General features: G+C 36.5%; 1 protein-coding gene across 1 annotated transcript in view; it reads right to left on the bottom strand.

Annotated features, from left to right (window-relative positions):
* LOC409707 (zwei Ig domain protein zig-8) overlaps positions 1-22,013 on the bottom strand; it is an 85,486-nt gene extending 63,473 nt beyond the window's left edge. Inside the window, exon 1 of the mRNA XM_006570540.3 lies at positions 21,514-22,013. The gene's annotated coding sequence lies outside the window, so the exon portion shown is untranslated. The remainder of the gene's footprint in view (positions 1-21,513) is intronic.
* Positions 22,014-27,339: the final 5,326 nt, after the last annotated feature.

Raw genomic sequence — 27,339 nt, 5'->3', positions numbered from 1 at the left:
AATTTTACCAAGTTATTAGGGCCCTGGTTTCGTCTAATTCACTGTCCGGTACGCGCGACAAATTTTATGAAAAGAATCGGTATTAATTCCGGCCGGACAGATGGCGACACGATAATCCGTCTATTATTGCTCGATTCGATCCTCGTCGAATTTTACACTCGCTTTACCTCGAAATGAGATTACCAGTGGGAGCATTTGGAATGAAAAAAAAAAAAAAAAAAGGGAAGGAGAGGGGAAAAAAAAAGGAAACTCACCGCAGCCAATTCGGTAGCAGTCATTGTCGGTGAAAATCGATTTCAATTGGGGGATCGTTAGCGAGAAAAAAAGAAGAAAGAAGAGAGGAGAGCGCGGCGCGGATCTCTCTTTCGAGTCGAATTCGAGTCGAACGGGCGGCTTTACCGTTTTCACGCCAATCTCTTTCTTTGTCCATCTCTGTCTATGAGCTATCACCTCTTTGCGCCTTCCTTTATTTCATCCTCCACGTTCGAAGATATGACGCTCGACGGAGAGAAATTTTAGACGGTGATTTTTGCAAAGTTTTACGAAGTTTAAACTCCTTCTAGAGATTTAATTAGATTTTTCGCGAATCGAATTTTTCCTTCCTCCCGTGCTCGTGTCCCGTTCTCGAGTCGAGTCAACGCGACTCGACTACCCCCTCCATCCCGACTCATGGGCGGGGCTTGAGTCCTCCTCGAGATAAGCCGTAAGAAGAAGTCGCTTCGGAAGAAGAACGATACTAACAAGTTGCTTTCGGAACCGTGCTCGGTCGGTAAAGCCTTTTGATCGGACTTTGTCCACGAATAGAATACTCGTTGCTCGCTTTTTTTTTTTTTAAAAAGGGAACAAGAGGCAATTCGCTCGTTTTCGTTACTTTGTTCGTCACTGTTATTGCCATCCACCACGTTTATTATATCGAGAGACAACTGAATGTTTCGCGGGGATAAAATTCTACTTTTCAACGCGATATAACAAAATAATACGAAAATGTATTCGATACTTTAATTATTAAATAATTTAAATTATCTTCTTCTTCTTCTTATTGATCATCGATTTTTCAGGCAAATATATTCGATTTTTTCCGCTGACCTGTATCGATAGCCGGCGAAAAAGCACACTTTCGTCCGCCCTTTTATCCTTTTTACGACACTCCATTGATGGAGGGAATCTTTTTAGATCAACCAATACTCCCTTGCACGCACTCTACTACTTTGCAATTATTCTTTGAAACGTTTCTGGATGAGGCTGTTGAAAAGAAGATAGAGAAAAGATTGTAATGTCTTCATCAAAATTTTATCCTAATTTGAATAATTAATACGAAATATTCTTTTTTTCAAGAGGAGAAAAGTTTAATAAATTTGTCCTTATATATATATATATATATAAAACAATAATACATATATTTATATTATTTTTAATTAATAAAATTAATAGAAAATTTAAAAATACTTATAAATTTAATAATTTAATTTAAATTTATGTTAAAATTTTATACTAATTAATAAGATTATAAATTTGAATATATGAATAAATAAAAAATTTAATTTAATATTTTAATTAATAGTATAATATATATATATATATAGTATTAATTATTATTATTAATTTATTATTTTTAAATAAATTATATTGTAGTTTTAAAATTAATTGTATTAATTAATTATATATAAAACATAAAAATTATTAAAAATTTAAGTAAAATTATAATTAATAGAGGATTCTGAAACAATAAATGAAAGAATTATTCGGAAATTAATTTTAGTAAAGCGGTTAAACTTGATTTATAAATTAATTTTTTCTAATATAAATTTAAATTAGTTGTTAAAAATTTATAATTTATATATATATATATATATATATATATCGAGACTCATGCGTAGTCGATTCACGGATTGTATCGGTATAACCCGTCGCCTGCCACGGAAGAGGAATACTTATACTTTCTGGTGGAAATACGCCGCCCCTGTCTGATTTACATGGGCCCATGATTTATTTATACCCGCCGCCAAACAGGCAGAATTTTATAGCAACCGAGCCGCAATCGAACCCTGCATGATATTTCCGAATCCATTCTCCCCTCCCCCACTTCGCGTTGTTCAATCTCAGAAAGGAGAACAACACGTATTGTATCAAAAATATGTATACGCGATATACGTTTGGTTAAAAAGATTGGGCCGATTTAATTTTCCGCGTTGATTCTCTGAAAAGATGCATTTTCGAACGAGTTTTATATTTGCAAGAAATTTTTTTAGCAATAACAATATACATATGTACGAGATCACTATCTTGGGGGAAAAAGTATATAAAAACGTATGGAAGTTATTCGAAACAACGTATTACGAGTTTACAAAAGTACGCGGTTGAAGGTTGTTCCGGTTCATATTGAAAATTTGTATACCGTCATTGGCAAAGTTCCCGATAGAAAGTTTCGTAGGGGCAAAGTTATTTTCAAAAATAAAATTAGTCCAGAGAGAAGAATTATAGTATAGGTATTGTTCAGGAAAGATATTTATTTATATAGGGGAAATTTTAATAAAACTCGAGTTTCTATTAATTTTTTTTTTTTTCACGAGGGGACGAAGAAAATTCCATGCACGAAAATGCTCTTTCGAATATATATATATATATATATATATGTATATATGGTATAGAAAGTTGGATGAATTTTTAATTATTTTCTCAAGTTACATCCTTTAGAATAGGTTATGCAGATTCTTTGAATTTCTACGTATCCGTACTGTTGATATGTCGGATGAAACTCGAGAGTTTCGTATCGAAATAAACGCGCGGACGTGCGCGCATTTTTCCAGACACAAGAATCGTGGGCGCACAATCGAGGGGTCAAACGTGGATTTCCTTGGTGCGCTTTCGAATCATTACCATCTGAAAGGAGGCTCCCTTTTTAAAAGGGAGCGCGCTTTCCAGCTTTTCAGGATAGTAACGACCGTATGCAAAAAGCGGAGAAATCGATCGATTCGCGTTCCTTTCGAACGTTTCATCGTAATCAATTCCTCGCGATGCTTCTTTTGTGCTTCATGCTACGAGACAAATTTTCCTCCGCTTGATTGCGCATCTAGATTCTCATTCTTAGACTCGAGTTGCTCGATGTTCGTCGTTATATTTTTTCGAAAGCGCGTTAATTAAGATTCGATTTTAATTATCGGTAATGTTTTTCCGAACCGAGCGATCGGCGCTGCCATTTGCATGCAAATTATCGAGGCATTAATTAAGGAAATTTTTAGCGACGTAATATTTTCAAACTTTGATATACGATATGATATTAATTTGTGCAACGTGATTGGAATTATCACGATTTCGAGAAAATTAAGAGATCTCAAGAATGCGGCTCGCAATTGTCGAACGAAATAATACTTGACTGCTTCGCGTATGAATAGATAGTAATTCGAACGCGGAGCCGATGTCGGCCGATGATTTGACGAAGATTGTCGAAGAAGGCCGAACGCCGAGATCGGGTAAGATCGGCTCTGCCGAGATCGCAGTCGTACGCAGTCGTTGCACTACTGACGTCGTTGGTAGGTCTGCATGAAGAAAATAAATTAAAAATATAATATATAAAAAGTTTCTTGATTTATTCAATTTTTTTAGAACCGCGATGATCTGAGTTTATATCAGTTCGTAGCATACTATCCATATTCGTGTGCGAATAATATTAAGAAAGGAGCGTAATTTAAACATCGAGACGTAAAGAGACGTAAAGTTCCCTTGTATCGAAATATGTCCCGTAAGTATCCGATCTGCAGATACGCGATGAATCCGACGATTCAAGGGGAATTGGTAGGTGCAACGAACTTTCGTAATTTGCTTCTATGTTGTATTTCTCCCGGGGACTTTCCAACGGAAGGGAACTGCTTCCCTTACCTTACTGATTTCATTTGCGAAACGTGTATCACATATCTATAGAACTATTCACCGGTTATGAGGCGCAACGTTCTCTAACTTTGCGTTCTACTTGGAATACTTGTTTTAACACGGTGCTCCCGAGATTTTGAGCCTCTGTTCGAGCCTTTACCTCTGTTTTCGTACCGCGGTCAATATCGCTCTAGGGATTTCTAAAAAATTGGAGAAATTTCCCACTACTAAATTATATTTACATTCGTATCCAACTTTGAATTGTAATCTATTCTCTCTTGCGATTATACATACCTTGATTACGATAAAATGAATTTCGTCGTGAATGTTTGGTAGAATTTAAACAACGATCAATCATCATTAATTGATATTGATAGTGATCCAAGCGTGAGTTTTGAGAGAAAAGGGTTTTAAAGAGTTTTTAAACGTTGAAGAAGATGTAAGATACTGTAAAAGGAATACAGGAAAGTTGAAGGAAACGAAGAATAAGATAAAGGTAAGAAAAATGAAAGTGAGGTTAGAATGAAAATAAAAATTCCATTCTCTCCTTAAAAAAAAAGAAAAGACGGAATATTTAGATATTTTTTTATTTAATACACTTAATGTAAGTTCTCTCGCTAGTTAAACACGTTTCTGCATATCGTTATACATATTATACCGATACCTCAATACGAAACTTGCGGAAACAAACTTCGTTAATTACGTTACATCGACTTTTAGCACTTGGAAACGAGCACGGTGGAAAATTTAGCGTACATTTGACGCGGTTACGTGATTGGATGATAAAGATCCAGGGGATTGTTTTAAGCGTTAATAAGGTAGACGCGGTTCGAGCGCGTGCACGTGTCACGAGGAACTCGGCCAATGCATACTGCGAGGAGAAAATTTAATCCAATGAATTAATTATAAACTGTGCACGAAATTTCGGCTCAGCCAATTACCATGGATATGAGGTACACCCCTTTCGTTGCAACTTGGAGAAATTGCTTCTATTTTCGATATAATATATATAATTCCGTAATTTCGTTTAATAATTTGTGTCATACCTTTTCGCCATAGACTTATCGATTGCATAACTTTCGATCGATGAACGTTTAATTTTTTTTTTTTTTTTTCTTTTATATACATTACTTGGTTGGAAGTTTTGACATTCCAGGCTACGTGGAATTTTCGTTCGAAATTAATATTACAAATACGAAATATTGATTTTACTTTATTTTTTTTTTTGAAATGTTATTAAACGTGTTTCACAGTCGCATAGATTCTGCGTGATAAAAATAAAGTTGAAGAAAGTTTTCCCGTATAAGGAGAAAACGACGTGTACTAATGGGCGTACAAAAGTTAGAGAGGTCAGCATAGCTTCGAAGGTGTTTAGGGTGATTAATAGTTTCCAGACTACTCTCCATAATTAATGTACACCCGTAAATTTACCTTTGCAGCTGGTAACTATTTAGATATTATAGTAAGGAAGACGTGTATATACGTAGATGCTTGCAACTTGTTACAATGGGACAAAAAAAAAGTTTTTAAACGCGAATGATTCGTATCTTCTCTCATCGCACTTTATTTCTAAAAAAATTTTTCGGATCGATTAAATATTTCATCACAATTTACTTTTTTTTTTTTATCTAGGATCGATTTAAGATTGTTCCGTATTTATTATTCCGTAAAGGAAAATAATTATTATTATAATTTTTAAATATAGCATTTCAAGATGGAAGGAATAAGAGCGAAGTTCGTTACCACGAATCGAAAATTTCTTTATCCACTCGGGGTTTGAAACCATTCTTCTCCCTTCTCCGGCCGGAGGAATCGCACGAGCAACGACGCGGGCCAATAGCGGGTCCCCTCGTTTCTGCACGGAGTGGGGGAAGCACGAAGTTTCGCGTATCGAAACCGTGGCGCCGCGGGTTTAAGGTTTGTACGCGTACATTCACGGCCCAGAATGTTCTAGAATGTTCCCGAACGGCAGTTTCGGGCAACGGTTATGTCGGACACGAACGAGACCGCTACGAGAGCGGTCGTATAATTGGACCCACCTTCTTCCGTTCAATCCCACTCCTCGACTTCTTCCTTCCCATCCTTCCCCTCTCCTCCCTCGCCTCGAGTAATTCAATTTAAGTGGATGGTAATACCGGCCGGGATCCTTTCTCACTTTTATGAATTCTACACGGACGTAAAGGAACCAGCGAAGGAAAAACATGTTACGGGGGAATTATAACGGATTGATTTTCGAATATGCGTGTTGTTTTATTATTAACCGTGTTGTAACCGATGAAAAGTTAAGCGGATTTTTAAATAGGAAAGTGGATTCGATTCGATGAAAAAAACGAGGTTTCGGTGATCTTGCTTTTTTTTTTTTTAAAACGAGGATATTGCGGATACGAAGCGACCTTGGAACCGATCTTAAACATCCGAGATTCGATGCAAAGTTTTATTTTTAGGAAACGTTGCACATTAACAACGATTGTACGTACGTATATCGTACGGGATAAAAGGAGGTCGAGTGATTTGTTGACGGAGGCTTCGAGAATGTCGATCGAACCTTCCCTTTCTCTCTCTCTCTCTCTCTCTCTCTCTCTCTCTCGCGCTCTTTCTTCGCGGAAACTTTGTGTATCTATTAATTTATGGAACAACTCGATCGCAACTCGAGTGGAATGAGAACGACCTTGAAAACTTTTGACGAGAAACGATGCAATCTCATCTTACTTGATTGCACGAAAAAAAATATTTTCGACGGATTCGAATCGACGCCTCCTCTTATTCGACACGACAATGGATTTACCGATCCGAAGGAAGGAGCGGCTCTTAAAAAGAAGTCGCGTAATGCTTTTAACGCAGCATACCTTGTTCGAACTGGCGAACAACACGTAAACCGTGAGTTGGAAGGCAGACCTTCTTGCGTATATACGCGAATCAATTTTCATCACCGAGCTGGAACAGCGACCACCAACCGATCTTCCGTTAAATGAAATAATCGACTTTACGATAAACTTTACTTCATTTTTTATTATTCGTAAAGAGATAAATTCCTTCACGAGGCCAATTTCCCTTCGAACGAAAAACGAGTTCCTCTTTCCTCCACCCTTGTACACAATGTTTCGAAATAATCGAGTTTTTTTTTTTTCTCTCCTTCGAAACACGGATTTTTTTTTTAAAGGGATATTGATACATCGATCGAACGACACGGCTAAAGAAAATAGTTGAAATTTTGAGTTTGAAGAAATGGTCGTGATTTGAAACTGGAAAATTTTTCCAAGATTTGTTCCAAGAATAAAAAAAAAAATAATTATTGGAAATTATATCAAAATTTAGTATTTTTTTTTTATTAATCAGATTCGAAGAATTAAAACTAAAATTAAATAAAGAAAATTAATTTCTTCTCAAAAATTTCATTTTTAGCACGTATTATTGACAAAGCGTATTTTCTTAATTAACAACCGAATCGTAAACTCATCCTCTAAGCAGGGTGTTAATCATTAACAAAACGCGTTGTTTGCAAGAATGATTTTATTACTACTACTGTGTCAACATCCTAGCGTTAATAGCATGCTCAGACGGAGCAAAGATCCCTCGTTTTGCCTCTGCCATTTCCCATCTTCTTGCGGACAAACAGATATACTCGTTCACTTACTTACTTACTTGCTTGCTTACTTGTTTGTGTTCGTCGGAAGATGGCTAAGCGTGCACTCTATTTCACTTATAAATCATTATATTACGAATTAATCAATCAATTAAATCGTCAATATTATAATCATTATTCCATCGATATCTCCATCGATGACTCATCTTTGTTACAATCCGCTAAAAAAAAAAGAACTTAAACCCTACCGAGAAACGTTTCATCGATCCGAATAAAATATCGCTCGCCGTCTTCTTCCCAGCGAACAGTGAATACGCTCGAGCTCGGCCGAAAAGCGTAATTCTACCTTACCGGCTGGAAAACATCAATCCGAATAAAAAACGTGATTTCACCGGCGGCCCGGTTGACAATACGAATAAGAAGAAAATTGAAAGGGTCCCGGATACGTTAACCGACCCCTGAAACACGGAACGGGGCTATGAATATTCCATCGCGCAGTTCACCAAGTGTGTATAGCGAGGTCCTGTACGCAAATAGGTCGCTGCTCTCTCTCCGGCTATCGTTTGCGCGCGGAGTGGTGGGTAGCGGTGGTGGTGGGGCTAGGCGCGTATCTTTCTAGCCGGTTGGTCGTGTATAGAGGTGGCCGTTTAGCCCCCGAGGCGCGGAATATCTCCGTGTAATTGCACCTTTCGTGCTGGGCGCGTAAATCCGCGCCCGCCCAATTTCGATCGTTGCGGAATGCGGCCCGACGTACACGCTCGATACTATCTTTAATTGGGCACCGGCAATAGTCAACGTGTCGCTTGTCCCTCTATCGAAACTAATTCAAACGGCTGCCACTCCTTGCCTGTCTCCAATTGCTGCGATCCCACTGATGTATATTCCCGTACGCTTTTCCAAAGAGCAACGCGCTTCCCTCGCACGGTTCCAAATATATAATTTTTAGAAGACAATTTTTTTTTACCAAATTTAAAAATATTTAATTTGGTATAGAATAAAAAAGAAAATACATAGAAAATGTAGAAGGGTTTCGAATTTGACAAATAATAAAGTGAGAAGATTTTGAGAATTGGATATTAAGGAAGAAATGTTTATTAAAAAAATGAAGTTGAAAAATCTTATCTTATAAATTATCCCATAGATATTGGATCGAAACAGTGATAATTTAACGAAATAACATAATAAAAACGATAAAATTGAAAATTATAAAATAAAGAAAGTACTATAAAAAAATTGCATATTCGTTCAAAGATTGAAAAGAATAAATTGCCAACTAAAGAAATTAGAAATATTATTATATATATATTATAATATAAGATATAAAATTAATCCATAAATATCAGCTAGATTAAAAATTCGTTAAGTGGAAATTAATTTTAATATAATTTTGTAAAATTTTCTGAATCGAATATGAAGGTAATACAAAAGTTCTTTCGTTTCATAATATTAGAATTATTACTTAACTTTAAGTTTAATTTATAAAAAAAAAAATTATCAATAATTTATAACGATTCAAATTAAAATAAATATTTCGAGGTGTTTTATCTGTTATAAAATTGAAGTTTAAATGTTTCTTAATAAATTTACAAAATATTTCTCAACTCTATCGAAATATGAATTAATTTGTAAAAAAAAAAAAAAAATTAAAATTTTTAACGTAAAAGAATTTTTAACGTATAGTTGTTACACATACAATATACATTATGTGAATCGCCGCGGGATTACTAAGATTTTAGACGCCATTTTTTGCTCTCGTCGAATCAACTCGAGACGAACTTTAACTTAAAATAATTTCACACAAAAAATGCAAAAAATCGACGTATAAAACTTTAATATCAAATTTCCATAATTCTTATACCCCGTAAAAAAGAAATTCATAAAACGATACTCTAAAAGATAATCAAACATAAATAAATATTGTCGTCGAATTCAAGTAGTGGCCAAGATTCTCGATGAAAATTTCTCGATCGATAATACAGTGAAATGCATCATATGGATCCAGATATTAATTAAAACTCATTGTTGTAATTGTCGTAATCGTTGTTTTATAGAAGAAAGGAACTCATTGCGATTCAAGTATCGTAGCTTAATGGACGTCGTTGGAGCGAGAGTGGAATTAGCTCTTTGGGCGGAGAAAATTCTAAATATTCTCCAAGTATATTCTCCAAGGATGTAGCTCTAAGAATATCAGTGAGGACAGGAACACGGCAATAGGGCAGATGTCGACTGGCGACAGGTGCACGCGCTATTCTATAATACGTTTCATAAGTGTTACATAAAAAAGGAATCCTCGTGTACCTTGTAGAAATTTCTCCCTCTCGATCGATATTTTAAATCCATCGGTATATCATTATGCTTCGTCGATTGATCATAATTATATTAATAATTCATCCTCGATTATTATTACGTTTTATAAAAGTAGACGTTTTATAGAAATTGTTCGTTGAAAACTCTCAATCTATTTCAAATAAGATGAACGAATAATTACAGCGTTGGATCAGAGACGAAAAATACACTTTCGCATATATCGTTCGGAAAAGAAGAATTTCTTCTTATCGACGTTCAACTGAATACGCTACACTAAAATTACAAATTCCAACTATTGTCGAGATTGTTAAAATTATAAATACGCAGCAGCGTTGTTAAATATTGAATATTCGATGTACCAAAAGAGAAAAGAAAAAACTGTTCCGTTTTCCGGAATTAAACGTCGAGCGTTTGTCGTTTCCTTACGCCACACCAACGCCGCACCAACCATTCTCTTGCTCCTTCTGCCGGCCAACTGAAACTCGTGGAGAAATGACGGGCGAGTGTGGGAGGGGAGAGGGGAGCGAAAACTTGGACAAATATTCCTCTCTTGTAGAGTTTCAACGTCTCGGTCAATAAAGCTTGTCGCTGAATCGTGTCCATTCTCCTGAGACACTGTCGTTCCACATACATGTCGCGCACATATACGTGTTCGGTGTAACGTACGAGTAACTACCAGCGCAGTTCGGTTAGACCGCCGGTTAAACTGGAACGAATAACACGCGGATTTTCTATTCTCCGGTGTATCGCGAATTCTCGCGGCGTAGCTTTCGCGCTCATGCATCGTTAATTCGAAGGGTCGACGTTTCTAATCATTTTGATTATTAGATAGTTTTTTTTTTTTTTTATTTAAATTTTTTAATTAACGTACCAGAAGAGAAAAAGAGAGAGAGATCGTTTTTTCGAATCTAGGTTTTCGTGAACGTGAAAATGAATTCGGATTAAAAAATTTTGCAAAATTTGTAAAACTTCGTCGCCTCGATAAACTAATAGTTACAATTACACGAGATGGATAGGGTAATGCAATCTCGTTAACGTTTAATCGTTAATCGTGTTTCAACGAAAATGCGCCGCTTTACTAAAATCGTTGCCTAATGCCGCTAATTAGTTAACGTTTATCGCCGCGTTAGAGTTTCTATTCATTTTGCGTTTTTAACTCTCTCTCTCTCTCTCTCTCTCTCTCTCTCTCTCTCTCTCTCTCTCTCTCTCTCTCTCTCTCTCTCTCTCTCTCTCTCTCTCTCTCTCTCTCTCTCTGTGTGTGTGTGTGTGTGTGTGTGTGTGTGTGTGTGTGTGTGTGCGCGCGCGCGCGCGCGTGTGTGTGTGCGTGCGTGTGTGTGTTCTCTCTCTCTCTCTCTCTCTCTCTCTCCCTCTCTCTGTCTGTCTGCGCGTGTTAAAGATTCAAATTTTGTAACCGTGGTTGATTTACAATACAGTACGAGAATATCTGTAATAAACCGCGTTAATTAATTAGTTTCTTTCGCAGTAATGTCGCTACCAGTTATATTAATTGGCCAATCACGAATTTATTAACCGATAACAGTTTATGAACCAATACCGATACGAATATAGTTACGAAGTATCGATCGAAAATTATTATATTAATTTCTCTCGTCTATAAATTTTGAATATATTTTTCGATGCGCGTATTAATTAAAGAAGCTCCGAAGACGGGGATGTTCAGAACAGAATGGAACGAAATTTTCTTCCTAGATTTACGAAGAATATAATTAAACAGTTTTTAATATTAATTTTTGCAAATCCTGTTGCTTTCTAATTTATTCGATAATAAATTTTGCATATTTTTCGATACGCGTGTCGATTAAAGAATTTTTGAAAAAGGGGAAGAACAGGAAATTTTTGAATAATGATAAAAAATAATTTTTATTATCACTTATATCGTAGAAAATTCAAGATCAAATCATTTTTAATTTTCCTCCATTTTTGTCATTGCAAAAATGAAAATTATAATATTGTTCGAAATATTACTTGAAATAGAAAATATATATATATATATACATTACGCGGATATAAAGGATGCATAAGGGATCGACCGATCGCCGAGAGACGATGGAGGCGAGTTCGGTCGCGTCGATCGGTTGCCACCTCAAAGGTAGCCCAGACTGAAAAATTCATGCCGCCTCTCCAACGTTCCCGGTATCCGAGAAGATAAAAAGGAGAAGCGAACGCCCTTTAAGATGCTCGAAAAATGACGTATTAAAGATTCGACGCGGCCAAAATTATTCACCTTTTCAAGTCATTCAGAGAGGAAACGAAAAGATGCGTCCATTTCTAAAAAAAAAAAAAAAAAAGAATCCTTCCTTTCCTAAATGCACTTTGCATCCCTCTTAGAGCAGGGAATACATTTGGGAGTATAGAAGTTTCTTCAGAGAAACGCCTTTCTTTACAAATCGATATCGCGTCGATAGTCGTCCAAAACCACTACTCTTCTCGCATCTTTCCATATCCGAAAAAAAATCTTTTTCAAACGTTGCGAGAAACACGTTCGAGAATAAAAATTTTTTTCTCAAACGTAAGAGAAACTTATTTACCACAATTAGTTATAAGACGAATTACGAAAAGTTTTTTATTCTCGAATATGTTTTGCAGCAATGAAATAATGAAATAAATGAAATGAAAGCGAACGGTGAGAGCTAATTTTATATAGGTGTTTTCAATTCTCTTTTTTGAAACAACGATCCGGGAATATAAACATAACTTCAAGGAGAAAACGGGGGGGGATGGTAATCGCTCCATGCCTCGTCTCGCTCTTCTATACTCGTATTCGAGAGCGATAAAGATAGAAAAAACTGCGAGTTTTTTGCGAACTTCTCGTTATGCGGGATCGGGGACGGTGTTCGAGCATTAATCTTTCGCCGAGTTGGAATGAGAGAGCGCTACGTTCTTCTTCCATCAATCCACAGAAATGATTATCCATTCCGTTTCGTTCCTTCCTTCGAGCATTTTCGATTCGCAATTCTCTGATCGCGTGGAACGAATCGTAATTTTTTAAGAAATTTCGAAACGAAATTTATATTTTTATATTAAATTTATTTATTAATGTTATAAATAGGATATTCAATAATTTAATACGTAACGAATTCCTTTTCCGTGACGCGATTAAAGGAAAGAAAAGGCGTATTAATATCCTTTTTTTACTTGCTCTCTAATAAACATTCGACTTTTTTTTTTTTTTTTTTCTTTTTTATGACCGGCAGTTCTTCCAATTTGCCGATTGCGCGCCGCTCCTCTCTGAATCCTCGAAACGATTCGTGCCTTTTCTCTCTTCTCTGTCCTCCTTTTTCCTCTCTTTCTTTTTTTTTCTTCTTCTTCTCCGGGAATGAATTCATTAGTAACCGTAGCTGAGAGGGGAAAGAGAGAGAAAGAAAAAAAAGAAAATTACAAGATTGTTAAGCCACGAGTTGGACGAGAGGTCAAAGGTGCAATCTCAATTTTCCACATCTCCTTCAATTACATCCCCGAAGCGTTAATTTTCACCGAGTAACCCCTGCTATATATACATACGTATATATATATAAAACTTGTCGTAATAAATGAAGAAGAATTTTATTTTGGCGATTGTATACTTAATTTAAACGACACTTTTTTTTATCGAACGAGTGCATTAAAAGTGGAAGAAGAAATATTCTCTTTCTTTCCTAATTTTGCATCGAAAATAATTCCTCTAATTCTCGAGCATTTAAACAAAGTTAAATACGATTCTACCATACCGACGGATACACAAAGGATATCGCGTAACGAGTCTTAATAATCCAAACGAGTTTACATTTTCCGAACGAAAATATACGATAATGAATATGAAAGTGTTCGAACGAGCCTATTCAATATTAAATTCAATGGAAACATCGATATACAAATATACAAATTTATATGGATCGATCGAATAATACATCGATCGAAATAAATAAATAAATAAATAAATAAATAATTCTTTTCTCGCGATTATCGTGCGAATGGAAACGAAACGGTTTGTCAGGGGGGGGGGAAAAAAATGGAATTCGAACGAGAGATAGCGTTCGGTGGGGAGATAACGCGTGACCGCTAATCAGCTCGGAATCGGCTCGGTCGGTATTGTCGAAATTTCCACGCGATTCATCGCGCCATTACACGGTTTTCGCCGCAACGATCGTACGCCTCTCCCATTGGAATTTCACCAAAGTATTTGCTATTTGAAATTAAAACGTATTTATCGCGCCGCTTATTTTATTCTCGTTTAATACAATTCGATACTTGTTCGATCTTTTTTCCTCTTTAAAATCGATTTTTAAAATATCCGTTGAAACGTAAGAGAGAGAGAGAGAGAAGTGGTGAAGCGTAGTAAAGCATCCCTTTAATTATTTCGTTTTAATAATCAGAAACGTTTAGTTAACCGCTTATTGTTAGTTTCATATTAAATTTAGAACTCATTCAGGCCGAATACGTGAAAATGTAACGTAAATGGGGATCGGGTTGGGAAACGGAATAACAACAGAATGTTCAGATGTATTCGAATAATGGAGAATCTATTCTCTCTTCTAAAAATTAACCAACAAATTTCGCACAAACTTATATATATATAAAACAATGTTCTAAATATTGGAATCATACGTTTATTACTCGAATATCTATTTGTACATATAAAATAATTACGAGTAATTTTCTGTCTCTAATTTTCCGTCGAAAATTCACTTCGCTCTGAACGTGATCGCGAAAAAACGCTTTTATCGACCGAGCTCGTACGTTATACATAAAGACTCGTATCGTTCATTGGACTCAAGTTTTCTGTTTCGAATCTCGCAACGTACGTTGTATAAATAATATCAAAAATCATTGTATCATTCAGGATATTCTTTTTACATTTTATTTTCGTTAAAATATCATCTTCCACGTCAAATTTTGCATTTTGTGTAATTCAACGAGTATTCGAAATTACGGTGGAGGGGAGAAGAGACAAAGAAAGTTTTGTAAGTCTTTACAGATGTTCCTTCTCCACCAGAAGTTGGGCAACGTGACGAGAAATCTCGATCTCGTTTCTTTTTTTTTTTTTTATTTATTTCGATTACTGAAAATAATTTTGCTATTTCTTCGATAAAATAAATAATTCGATTTCAATAATTCTGTTCTATATTTTTTATATTCAAACTCCTTCTAATTAATTACAGCCAATGCCAATCGCAGGAAGGAATCGCCATTATCAATTATCATGTACGTCGCACACATGCATGATACACGTTGGATCCGATATATAGATCGATACGCGAAAGATGAATGATTCGACAATATCGATATTCGATCGAATTTTCAAAATTAATTTGTTCCTTTTATTTATAATTATTAAATGTGTTTCGAGGATCAATGATAACTAGACAAAGAGAAGACAAAGAATTGAGTATAAAAACATACTTACACAAGCGTGAAAAAAAAAATTGGAATCGAAATTTCGAAAATAAAGGTGTCCCAAAATTCACTCAAGAAAGCACAATTTTTATAATTAAAAATTGTAAGTACACGTTGGATCCGATATATAGATCGATACGCGAAAGATGAATGATTCGACAATATCGATATTCGATCGAATTTTCAAAATTAATTTGTTCCTTTTATTTATAATTATTAAATGTGTTTCGAGGATCAATGATAACTATAGACAAAGAGAAGACAAAGAATTGAATATAAAAACATACTTACACAAACGTGAAAAAAAAAATTGGAATCGAAATTTCGAAAATAAAGAGTGTCCCAAAATTCACTCAAGAAAGCACAATTTTTATAATTAAAAATTGTAAATTTTTTATTGGTTCGTAAAGTATACGGTTTACATATACGCATTCTTTTCTTGAAATTTTCCATCACCGTTTCGAATGAATCTGTCTCAATTTCCCTCCTTCGTGGATACAAATTTTGGACTCTGAAAAATCTCAAAGAAAAAAGGATTATGCGTTAAATCGCATAATTAATCTGAACGGTCAATTTCCATCAGCGAAAATTAAATTACACTCGAAAGCGAATGACACGTGCAGTGATCGAATGGTTTCTCTATATGACATGTGGCGCCGTCTTGTTGAGATCCGTCTTGCGATTTAGGCAGGAAAAATTGGATTGTCGCGTCGCGATAGGCGGAGCACCGTCAACCGTTGTTGCCAGACCGGCCGCATTTTCGAAGAAGAATGGTCCGACGATGCCCGAAATCCCCACCGAACAGCGCCCGTTGGATATTCCGAATACAATTTTATCGATTGATCCATCGAGACGAAAATGAACCTCGTCCGATGATTTTGTTGGAAAAATCTTGGTTACTTTTAAAATATTGCTCAACGCGTCGTATACCGCACTATTTTTAACTTAATCCTGAACTGTCACGTGTCTTTTTTTTTTTTTTTTCGTTGGCAGAAAATGGCGCAAAATTCGTATCCTTGTTCAACCGCGAGACAGAATTTTTTTCACGAATCAATCGTGTTCCCGAACGATTCTTACGATTGTAAGTTTGGGTGAGAAACGAGTTTCGAGCTAGGAAAAAATGAAAAAGAGGAAGAAAATGGAAGAAAAATGGAAATAATAGGAGAGATCGGGTGTCGGTGGTCGCGATGAAATGAAAAATGCCGACCAATGTAGGGAGGAAAGGGGAGGCCGGTGGCGGTGGTAATTTGCATATAAACCATATTTTACCGTGGCTACACCCGTCATTCGGTATTGTTTTAATACAGGAGGTGTCACACGAGCCGGAGCCGGGGCATAACGAAACCCGCTCGCGTACAAAACAGATGGCCCGCGACGCGCAACTGCAACTACAATTGCAAACCCAAGAAAATAGAACAGCCAACCAACCAGCCAACCAACCAGCCAGCCAGCCAGCCAGCCGCTCGCTCTCAACCAGTTTCTCTCCATTGCGATTTAATTTCTTACACGACTCGACTCGAGTAGTCGAAACAACATCGAGAAAGAGAGAGAGGGAGAAATAACAAACGGCAAATTCGCTCGTTTATTTTCCACCGAAATATTCCCCTCCCTCTTTCCTCCTCGTTCGATAATAAACAGGAGGCGGACAATACAGATCCACGGTGAAATATCGGGCGAACCTCGCCTCTCGCTTTTATCGGCTGAATAAATTTAGGAATAGCAACTTTTTCCACCATCGTATAACCGTTGCAAAACCGTTTCAACCGCGATAAGAACGCACCCGGAGTCGGAATGATATTTGCTCCATACATGGAGATGCATAGAGATCAAGTTTTCGTCAAATTTTATACGAAAGATTTATGACTCGATCGATGGAGTTTAACGATTCCATGTTTCGAGAAATTTTATAACGTGGAGAAGCGGAATGGAAAATGCTCGTAGATACGCTCGCGTTATTAAGAAAATCTTCTTCGATCTCGAGGAAACTATAAACCGAACGAGACAAGTTAGAAACCGCTTCGAATTTGACAAATAACAATAAACTGGATCTTGAGAATTGGAAAATGATATTCTAAAGAAACTGATGTTAAACTTTTATGGCGAGTACGTTCGGGTCAGCCGTTATATTACAAACTAAATCGAACGAGGAGGACGAGGCGTGGTCATCGAACAAAAAAACCGTGACGTAAACTTCGACAAAGATTCGACAGAGAGGAAAAATTAATCGATTTCACGGTGTGTTAAATAAAAAAAAAAAAAGTAAAAAATTCTTATAAACGAGGCACGGTGATCGGACGAAGAACCGTGACGCGAACGATGGTAAACTTGGACAAAAATTCGAAAGAGAAGACTAATCAATTTCACAGTGTATTAAATAAAGAAAACGTAAGAAGTTCTTATAAACGAAGCGAGGAGAGTCGAGGCACGGTCATCGGGCAAAAAACCGTGACGTAAACAGAGATAACGTCGACAAAAATTCGAAAGAAGAAACTAATCGATTTCACAGTGTGTTAAACAGAGAGAACAGAGTAAGAAATTCTTATGGACGAGACGAGGAGGGCCGAGAGGCGTGGCCATCGAGCAAAAAACCGTGACGTAAACAGAGATAACTTCGACAAAAGTTCGAAAGGAGAAACTAACCGTTTTCACAGCGTTGTGTCCGTAGCATAGAAACGCGTTGTGTCCGTAGATGGAGCCAGCCCGAGTGCCCCGTAATTACGCGTCCCGTAACTGCATTCCGGCCAAGATTTAACAATCCATCTCATGGCCGGCCCCTCGAGCCATCGAGCGAAGATTGACCGATGGCGCGTCATCGTCATCGGCCCGATAATTACGGGGATTAAGACGCGATCGATTAAATGGGAGGCAGGGAGGGGGAGAGGGCAATTTTCGCGGAGAAACGATGGTAATACCTTCTCGCGGCGGATAGGGCCGTGCGACGTGCAAAGCCGGAAGCGGCTTTTGAGCGCCAATAAATCGATCAACCGCCGTCCCACCACTCGTTATCGCGTTTTCTCATAACGAGGAGGACTTAAGGAGGGGTTTCGTTCTCGGGAGTCTGCTGAATATTCACCCTTATTCCCAAACGTCTTTAACGCCTTGCAAATTGACCGTGTACCGATCGAGCTGGGGGAGGGGCGAAGTTTTATAATTCGTATAATTAGATGATTCTGGAACGGATAATAAATTTCGATTTATTAATGTTTGACACTTGAATAAGAAAATGAATCGATTCGTGCTTATTTTTCCATTCTTTTCTTTATCTAAATTCGAAAGATATCATATATCGATAAAAATTTTTTTAAAAAGTAATCTAACAAAATTATATATATACAAGTTATTTATTCGTTTTCTCAAAAATTTACAATTATCTCGCGAATATTATAGCAATAAAAAGATACGATTAATTACGTTGCCAAGGAAACCCATTTAGTCGATCGCGAGTTAGATAAATAACTCGGGTTTAATTGGCCAAAATTGCTCTTCGCACTCGTCCAATTTAAACGTTTCGAACGCTCTACAAGGACATGATTAAAGCGTCGGGAAGGAATTCGCTCTGTTCTCATGTTGCGTTTCCTTGGAGAGAGGAAGGGGGATCTCTTTCTCGTTCGTTGAAAAATTATCTAGGCCCGCCAGTTTTGGCGCGACTGAAATTAGATGAGGATCCCTCTGTGAAGGTGGTTTAAAGTGAACCGTTAGCTAGAAGGATCAGCTGTGAGCCAAGCGAGCCTTATATATATATATATATATATATATATACGTCCTTGAATAAACTCCACGCTTTGATCCCTTTTCCCCTTCGTCGTGTCAAGTCGATCAACTTTTTTTTTTTTTCCTTTTTTTTTCTCTTCTCTCCTTTACTTAAACTGCACGATGGAAACTTTGTTAGAAAATTGTTGCGATCCAATAATGATATAACGATCAAAATAAATCTCCAATATTCCATATTTGTTATTATATATGAGAAATAATTTTAACATAATTTAAAATTTGTTTCTATTGAAAAGAAAAAATCGATTGTTTTATGGAGGGGGGAGGGGATGAAAAATATTAAATTAATAGAGTCGTAAATATCGATCAATACTTAATTTTAATAAAGGATCGACGAAAATCGGACAAAGTTTCTAAGGGTGAACGATACGATTAATAACAGTTCGATAACTGATGTGCTTGTTTCTATAACACGAGCATGAGCGCTAATGAACGCTTGAATTAACAAAAGCAAATTAAATTTTAATAATTTTCAAATATATCCTTCTAAATCGTAGTATAATTAATAAATTATATACAGTGTAGCTTATTATTATTATCTATCATTCGATTACTACAATTATTATTACATGCGTGTAATGATAATAATAACAATAAAACATTGATAGATCTTTTACCTCAATGTATATTCGTGAAGAGAAATCGCATAAAAAGTGAAAAAAAGGAAAAAATAAATTACATCTAAAAACGTTTTATCTCTAAAGATAATGCAAATGTCTGGAAGAAAGTATATAAAAAAAATCAATATACATATATATATACATATATATATATAAATTGAAATTCTTTTCCATCCAACTCCATTGCGACTACTATATTAAATCGTTCCTCGTATATTATATATTGCATCAATTATGTTACGCGAGGTAATTAAAATATTTGAAATATTCGAAACGAAACGCGAGCATACCGCGAAAGCGGCAGAGAACAAGGGAGAAAGATGGCATGTAACGTTTAAAAAAAATTAATACTAATTATATATATATTATCGTGAACAATGTGTAGATTCGATAGGATTGATAGATTTTTTTTTTTAGAAAATTCACAAGTTCAATGGAGAAGGAGTAACATTTTCGTGTACGCAAACCTCTATTTGCAGAGTGTCACGTCGATAACGATCTATTACGTTTTTCGTATAATTTAACGCGGCCACCACGAATGGCCGATTCAACGTTGATAAGCTCGAATTTTGGCGCAGTGGTGGAAATTGCGCGGAAATCAGGATCAGGGAGGAATTTCACAGGATCCGAAAGAGGCAAAGCTCTCCAAGTTTTGTGGCGTGCGAATTTAATTTTCCACGTTGCTTTGCCGCCCATTTGTACGTTTGCACGTTTATTATTATTATTATTCGGTATTACTTTCAGAGCGAATATATAGAAATGCACGAGCTGTTCGTTTTTTTCCCTTTAAATAAACACGATTCTATTCAACACACGTGCAACTAATTACAAGTTAACTATAAGTTAGGAGAGAGAAACGTTGAAGTAATAAAGATAAAAATGTATACGTCGTCCACCGAACCTAACCTAACCTTCCCTTTATAAAAACGCGATAAGCGATCCCTTGCTTTCTTGCTCACTCGCCCATCGCATTGTCCTATTGAGAGAGTAACGAATAGAAATCGTAGCTTGATTAATTCTCGCGCAGGTTGGCAATTAGAACGGTCTCCAGTTAAAATTTACATTAGATTACAATTGAATTCGATTTTGCTCGCGTTAAATAACCGCAGGCCGTACGTTGGATTACACGATTTAAACCGTAACACGTATATAAATATCGGCGGGGTAGATATCGGGTGAAAAGTGCCGTTCAACGACAACTTCGATTTCAACCCGATAATAAAAGGAGATTATGGAAATGGCGGGGCATAATAGTCAAATTTATCGGACCTCAAAACGTGGTAATTCGCCTGTACCGGTTCTACAAATCCCGATTAACTTAATTACCGGGCATAAATTATCTGGGCGCAACGTTTAACGGCAATTGGAATTTCATATTTCTCGAAGAGGGGGAGAAAAAAAAAAAAAGAAAATATTGGGGGAACAATCCTATCCGTTCAAATGGCCGAAATAAATCGCCTCCCACGGATAAATCCTATTCGAAGATCGCGCGATCTTCCGTCTCGTTTCTCGTCCTCTTCTTCCTTATCGACCGGACACTCTCCTGTTATTTTATTCGAGTTCTGATCCGGGCTAATTATTCGCCATTCGATCGATAAAGAGGCGAGGTGTACAAATGCATCGCGTAGCTCATAAATGACGCGTTGGAAAGCGAAAGTAACGATCGAAACTGAATGAGTCGAACGTCGGTCAAGTAAATTTTCTTTACCAACAAAATAACCTTATTTCGTATACAATATATTGCACGATAATTTCGATGCTGAAATTTTCGTTGAATTAATTAATTATCTGATTCAAATTCGTACATTTGTGCGTGCGTGTAAATAATTTGGTAAAAATATCGATCGAAACGATTCGCAATGACAATGTTTGTAACTGATCGAAAATTCAGGTTAAACCATGAACCCAGTCAGATGAATCGGACACGCGCATTGTTAGTCGTGCGGTTAATTATTCGAATTGCCTAAATACCTGGATGTATTTCACAGAAACTGGTGGCGCTGGTCGAGGTCAGACCGGTTGCAGGGGCGTGCTGTGTTTCACCCGGAGATAATTAATGTGGACTTCGGACTAATAGCAGAGTAACACGACCGCGTGACAGGGTTACAATGTGAACGACCATTACTGGCTAAGAAATTAGCGGCTCGTCCAACCCGGTACGTATCGTCCTTTAAAAAATAAACTTTGATTTTTAAATTTCGAGAAAAAGATTGATATTACATCTTCTCCCTTGAAATTCGAGCGATAAATCAGAGAATGATAAATTTGGAAATAAATTCTCTTTTTGCGCTGGAGTGGAGCCGAATTTTTAAAAAAATACTCGATTCAGCGTTTTTACATGATATCCCCGAAATTTATGTCGGATCTCTCCGTTCCAAGTGGAGCGCCAATTATTAAGAATATATCTCGTTGCTAGCCACACGTTCGTTCGAGAATTTAAAATTTTTCACATTTATTCACACAAAATATTCTCATCGTCGCTTCTGCTTAGAAAAAACTCGACTGTTCTTCGCTCGCGGTTATTAACCGTTATTACGCCTGGCAACTATATGCGCAGAGCGTACTGCGCATACCGAGAGATAAGTTTCTTTCCTTGTAGCGAGGAACGTAACCCGAGGACGTCACTTATTTAAAACATTCCAGAAATCCTTCGATGCTTCCCTCCCCTCTCCCTCCTCCACCTCTCCGCTCTTCCACGTTTCCCCTTCTCCCTCTCCACCGTTTTCAGCCGAGCGTTTGACTCCAGTGGTGGAAAAGAACGGTCTAGAAATGTTTAAAATTCCGATTGAACGAACTGGTGGCAAAAGTAATAGTGTTGCGCGGAGAAATTTCTCGAATATCGTCTAAATAATTATATTACGCCGAATGCGGGAACCTATGTATGTGTGTATGTGTGTATATATACGTGTATATGTGTATGTTTAAGCAGATTGAGATCGCCATTTACGTTATCCACGAGCGAAATTAATTTTCCGTTGTTCCTTAATTAATTTCAATTCCTTAATTAATTTCGCCCCGGTTATTCGATCTTGGTTGAGAAATTGGATCCGGATCAATTCGTTCGATCATTCGTTCGAAACTCGACGCTCTTCCAACCAACGAATAGACTTATTTGCAACATCGATTTACCGATTTTCGTTGCTCGAGATCCTTTTAATCTCATTTTCTCGATACGAGAGAATCGATAATTCGATAAAAAGAAAATTCTTCGATCCAACTCGTTTAAAATATAAATTTTTTTATATAATTTATAAATATATTTTTATAAATATTATTTATAATATAATAATTTATAAATATAAATTTTAAACAAGTTAGATCGAAGAATTTTTTTTTATCGAAATAAAATAAAAAACTTGTTAAAATATAAATTTTAAACAAGTTAAAATATAATTTGTTAAAATATAAATTTTAAACAAGTAATAGAATATCTCACGATTCTTGCGAAGAGAATGGTGGGACATTTGGGGAGAATTTTCGAAGGAGCATTCGAAAGTTTCTCGAAGGATGTATCGATTAAATGATCTTGCCTCCCTTTGGCAAGGATGGGTGGAGGAGGGAGAAGGTTCCCCTTCCACAAAACTTTCCTCTTGCAATTCGGGCCAATCTGGTCAAGAGGCGAGTCAAAGAGAAACTTGAGACCGGAGGATCGAGGATCGAAATTACTTCCGCTTTATCGATGAACCAATTATATTACACTTGTGACGATCTTGTTTGAAATTTTATTTCGAGTTTGTTTGCTCCCAATTTTCTTCCATCTTCTTCTTCGTTTCGGATTTTTTTTTTTTTCTTTCCTCGTCTCGGGGAACACATTTTTCATTCTCTAATCAAACCTTATATTTTTGGATGGGATAACGTCTTTCTTCATTTTTGGGATGATAGCGTCCTTTCGATTCTCAGCCGTTCATTTTGGATAAAATCCAATCTATTTATTTATTTATGGGACTCTTTAATTATTTTTTTGTCTGGCAACAATTTTTTAATTCATTTACAAAAAAGATCTGAAAAGAGAGAGTTTCAATAAAATATTATATATATTAGAAAATATTTGAAAGTATTATTAAATTTTTTTAGAAGCTGGTTTTCATAATATGTCGACATAGAAATTCTGAGGATTAATAGAGTTAATTTTTTAGTAGGATTTTATTCGAAAGATTTAATTATTGAAATGAAGAATAAATTATTTTTGTATAATTATCGTTTGGAAATTAAAAGAAGATTCGGAAGGTTTTCTATAAATTAATAATTTTTTAAAAATATTATTCTGTGCGAGTGAGAGGACAACAGCGATCTGTGACCGACTCGTATCGCAAGAACCGCGCGCGATGGACGAAATCAATTTCCACTAGCAACGATGGGAACCGATGACTACTTCTCCTTTCGCGCGTGTGATACGTCTGTCGTGGCGATTGAAACGCCGCATGCTGCATTAAACGGACAAATATCGAACGAATCGGGCCAATTATCGCCGACCGATATCGCGATCAACGTGCTTCGAGATTGTTAATCTTCTCGAAATTGCTTTCCTCCCCCTCTCCTCCCTCGTTTCGTTGCAATAGAAACGAGCGAGGCTAGTATTTTTTTTTTTTAATACAAGTAAGGCTTTATCGAAAAACGAAGCTTATTTATCAAGATATAATATCGAAGCCTCGTAACTTAATAAATAAGCCTTTATAGACATTTTGCTCTTTAAAATCGATTTCTTATATATTCTTTGTATAACCGGTGATGGGATAAAAATTTAATAAGCCGAAGCCACGAATATGAAGTTATACCTCGATAATTTATCGTTCAAGATGCGTAATAATAATTTGTAATAACAATTGTATAAATATATATGTGTGTGTGTTACTATATATAAGTTTTATGGATGAAACAATTAACTTTATTCGAGATTTTTAACTAGTTACTTTTAACTAGTTACTCTGTCTATAACTTCGTACTCTGTTGTACCGACTGGAAAGAATTAACGGTTAAAAACGGTTGAGAGTGTCTTGTATACTATCAAATCGAGAGAATTTGTCTCTAGAGCGTTAAAAATTCAACTATCTAAATATCCTAACGCAGTAATTTTTATTTTTATGTTGACAGTACAGTGGAAATTGATTCGAACCGAACGATATATTTGTTACGATATTTTACGCGTGTGAAAGGAAACTAAAGAAGGTTAACCAACTTGAACGTGAAACAGCGCCACTGGCAAGCAACGTTCGACAATATAACTAGAAATAAACTCGCATTTGATTTTCTTTATTATATGGATATATTAGGATTATCTTTTACGTAATATTGATAACGCGTGGTTCGAGATGGAAAGTTCTTCCCGAGGGACAATTCGATTTTATTATTATCTCGTTCGTAATCAACGAGATATAAAGCGCATTATTTCGGATGCATTCGGTGGCGAGGAGCAGAGTTGACAGAAGTTTCGTGCCGGTTTTCGCACCCTGTTAACATTCGATTCGCCTGCCGCCAACGATTAAATATTCATGAGCCGGTGTGCACACGAGGGCCGTCGAAATGTTACGCGAACCTCAAACCCCTTAGGAGATATCGAAAGTTTTATTGCGTCGACAGATTTCTCCTTGCCCAGTTCCTTGCCCAAATTCTGACGTATTCTCTTCAATCGCCATTATATCTTCGTCTCTTTATAATTCGATAAAATATATATATATATATTTCTTTTTATTCCAGTTACAATATCATTCGAAGAGAAAAATTCGACACTGTTCGAGAAAATAAATATTATATAAATTGTAAATATATAAATATATAAATATATATATAAATTGTAAATATTTTCGCGATATAGAAAAGTATACTTTTTAGGTTAATTTTATCGCGAGATAGTACGTTCTTCGAAGTATTCGTCTCGTCACATGACGCAAGTAATTCCCACGTTGACAGCAACGTGGCGCTCTTTCCCCATTCGAATTCTACGCAGTACAGTTTGGCCGAGTTTTTTCCGATATCGCGAGATTAAAGATGCAACGATCGCGTAAAACGTATAAATATTAGAGAAGAATTCGAAATTCGCGGGTCACATTCTCTCCTCCCAAACATCCAATCCCACGAAATATCTGGTAAACTGTTTACGGAAACGGTCAAATATTTGTCTAACATCTCCAACTTACAACCACGACATCTCACGTCAACTGATTGTCATCCAGCTTTGTCTTAGCGACTCGATGATAAACGACGGTTCATATAACTGTATCCATCATCATCTGGATGAATGGAAATATTGTTTAGAATCGTTCGAGAAAATTCTTTTCGATTCGCGACAAATACAAATCTCAAAATGAATAAACGAATGGAATAAAATTTTAATCGAACGTTTCATCGGGGAAATCGCGATGTGAATGTAAAAAAAAAAAAAAAAAACGAAGATTCCATAATTTATCAAGGAACGAAACATATCGAAAATAATCGTCGAGAGTTGGAAAAAAAGAATCCGAGTTTAAGAAAAGTTATATCGATCGATCGAATCGACCGAGAGGCGAAACTTTCATTCTTTTTATCGCGGCGCAGCTGCGCCATCTCGCGCCGCGTCGCGTCGTCTCGCTATCTGTACACGCCTGCGCACGCGATATTAAACGCAATAATCGTGAGAATTACGAGGGTCTGGATCGTGGAACGGTGATTGCATCGCTTGTTGGAAAATCGTTTCCGTGGCGAAGGTAGCCAAGGTTTAATCGCGTGATCTCTGTTAATGGGCAAAATCCTCCCCTCTCCCCCTCTACGTACGTTTCGATAATTAAGATTTTCATTTACCGCCATTCTCCCTTTCCAGTTCTCTTCTCCGTTCCGTTTCCGAGGATTCGATGATAATTTCGACAACGTGGATCAAATGTAGACGCGATCGCAGAGACGAATTTTAATGTTACTTGAACGCGATACTTTGAGAATTCTTTAAGAATTGCCTTGTAGCGCCACGAGATGCGAACTATTGGCAATTACAGTTAACCGGCGACTCTCAACTTGGACTGGAACGGCGATAATATTTATTCACGATTCATTTTCTTTCGGAATATCGTGAATAAATTCCTAACCTGTTTACGAATGATTTTAGGAAAAAGTGTAGAATAATATGCAGAATATACGGGGGGATTTTTCTTATCTCAAATTGGATCGAGGCTCTGACAATGAATCTTCATTGAGTTTCATAGTTTCATAGGGAATATTATTTTCAAAGTTTTCGTGGCGATGATTAACCTCGAGCGAGGATAAATTAATTTTTCTATTCGTGAAAAAATTCGTGAAGAGATAAAAAAAGAAACGAAAAATAAGAGAATAACAATCTAATATTAAAGACACGCAAAATATATTAAAATATAAAAGATTTATACGTGAAATCATTTCGAGTGAGAAATTATACCGAACGTACGAAAAATCGTTTATTGATTCAACAAAAAAAAAAGAAAGGCCCTCGATCCACGAAGTATAAAGAAAAATAATTCGAAGGAATTATTTGGACGATGCACAAGGGACAAAAGAGTGAGGATCGTTGAAATGTTAATCAGGAGTATAAATTTTTGGACGGCTGTTATCGTATATACCTGGACGGTTTTTCACGAGCAAAAATATCTAGGAAGATAAGATTGGGGGAACGCGAAGTTCGGGTCGTAAATCAGAAAACGGGGCGGTCAGTCGGGCCGCAGAGTCTCATCTCCTGTGCGAGCGTGATTTATACGGTCACCGTGTACGTGCAGCGAGACTACAGTTCCGCAGGGCCCTTCTTACTTACTTACTTACTTGCTTGGTCATCTTTCCTTCTGTTGAGCGTCCTTGTTCGAA

The sequence above is a fragment of the Apis mellifera genome, linkage group LG6 (genome assembly GCF_003254395.2).
Source record: "Apis mellifera strain DH4 linkage group LG6, Amel_HAv3.1, whole genome shotgun sequence".
NCBI lineage: Eukaryota > Metazoa > Arthropoda > Insecta > Hymenoptera > Apidae > Apis > Apis mellifera.
This window is presented reverse-complemented; position numbering and strand designations above follow the sequence as displayed.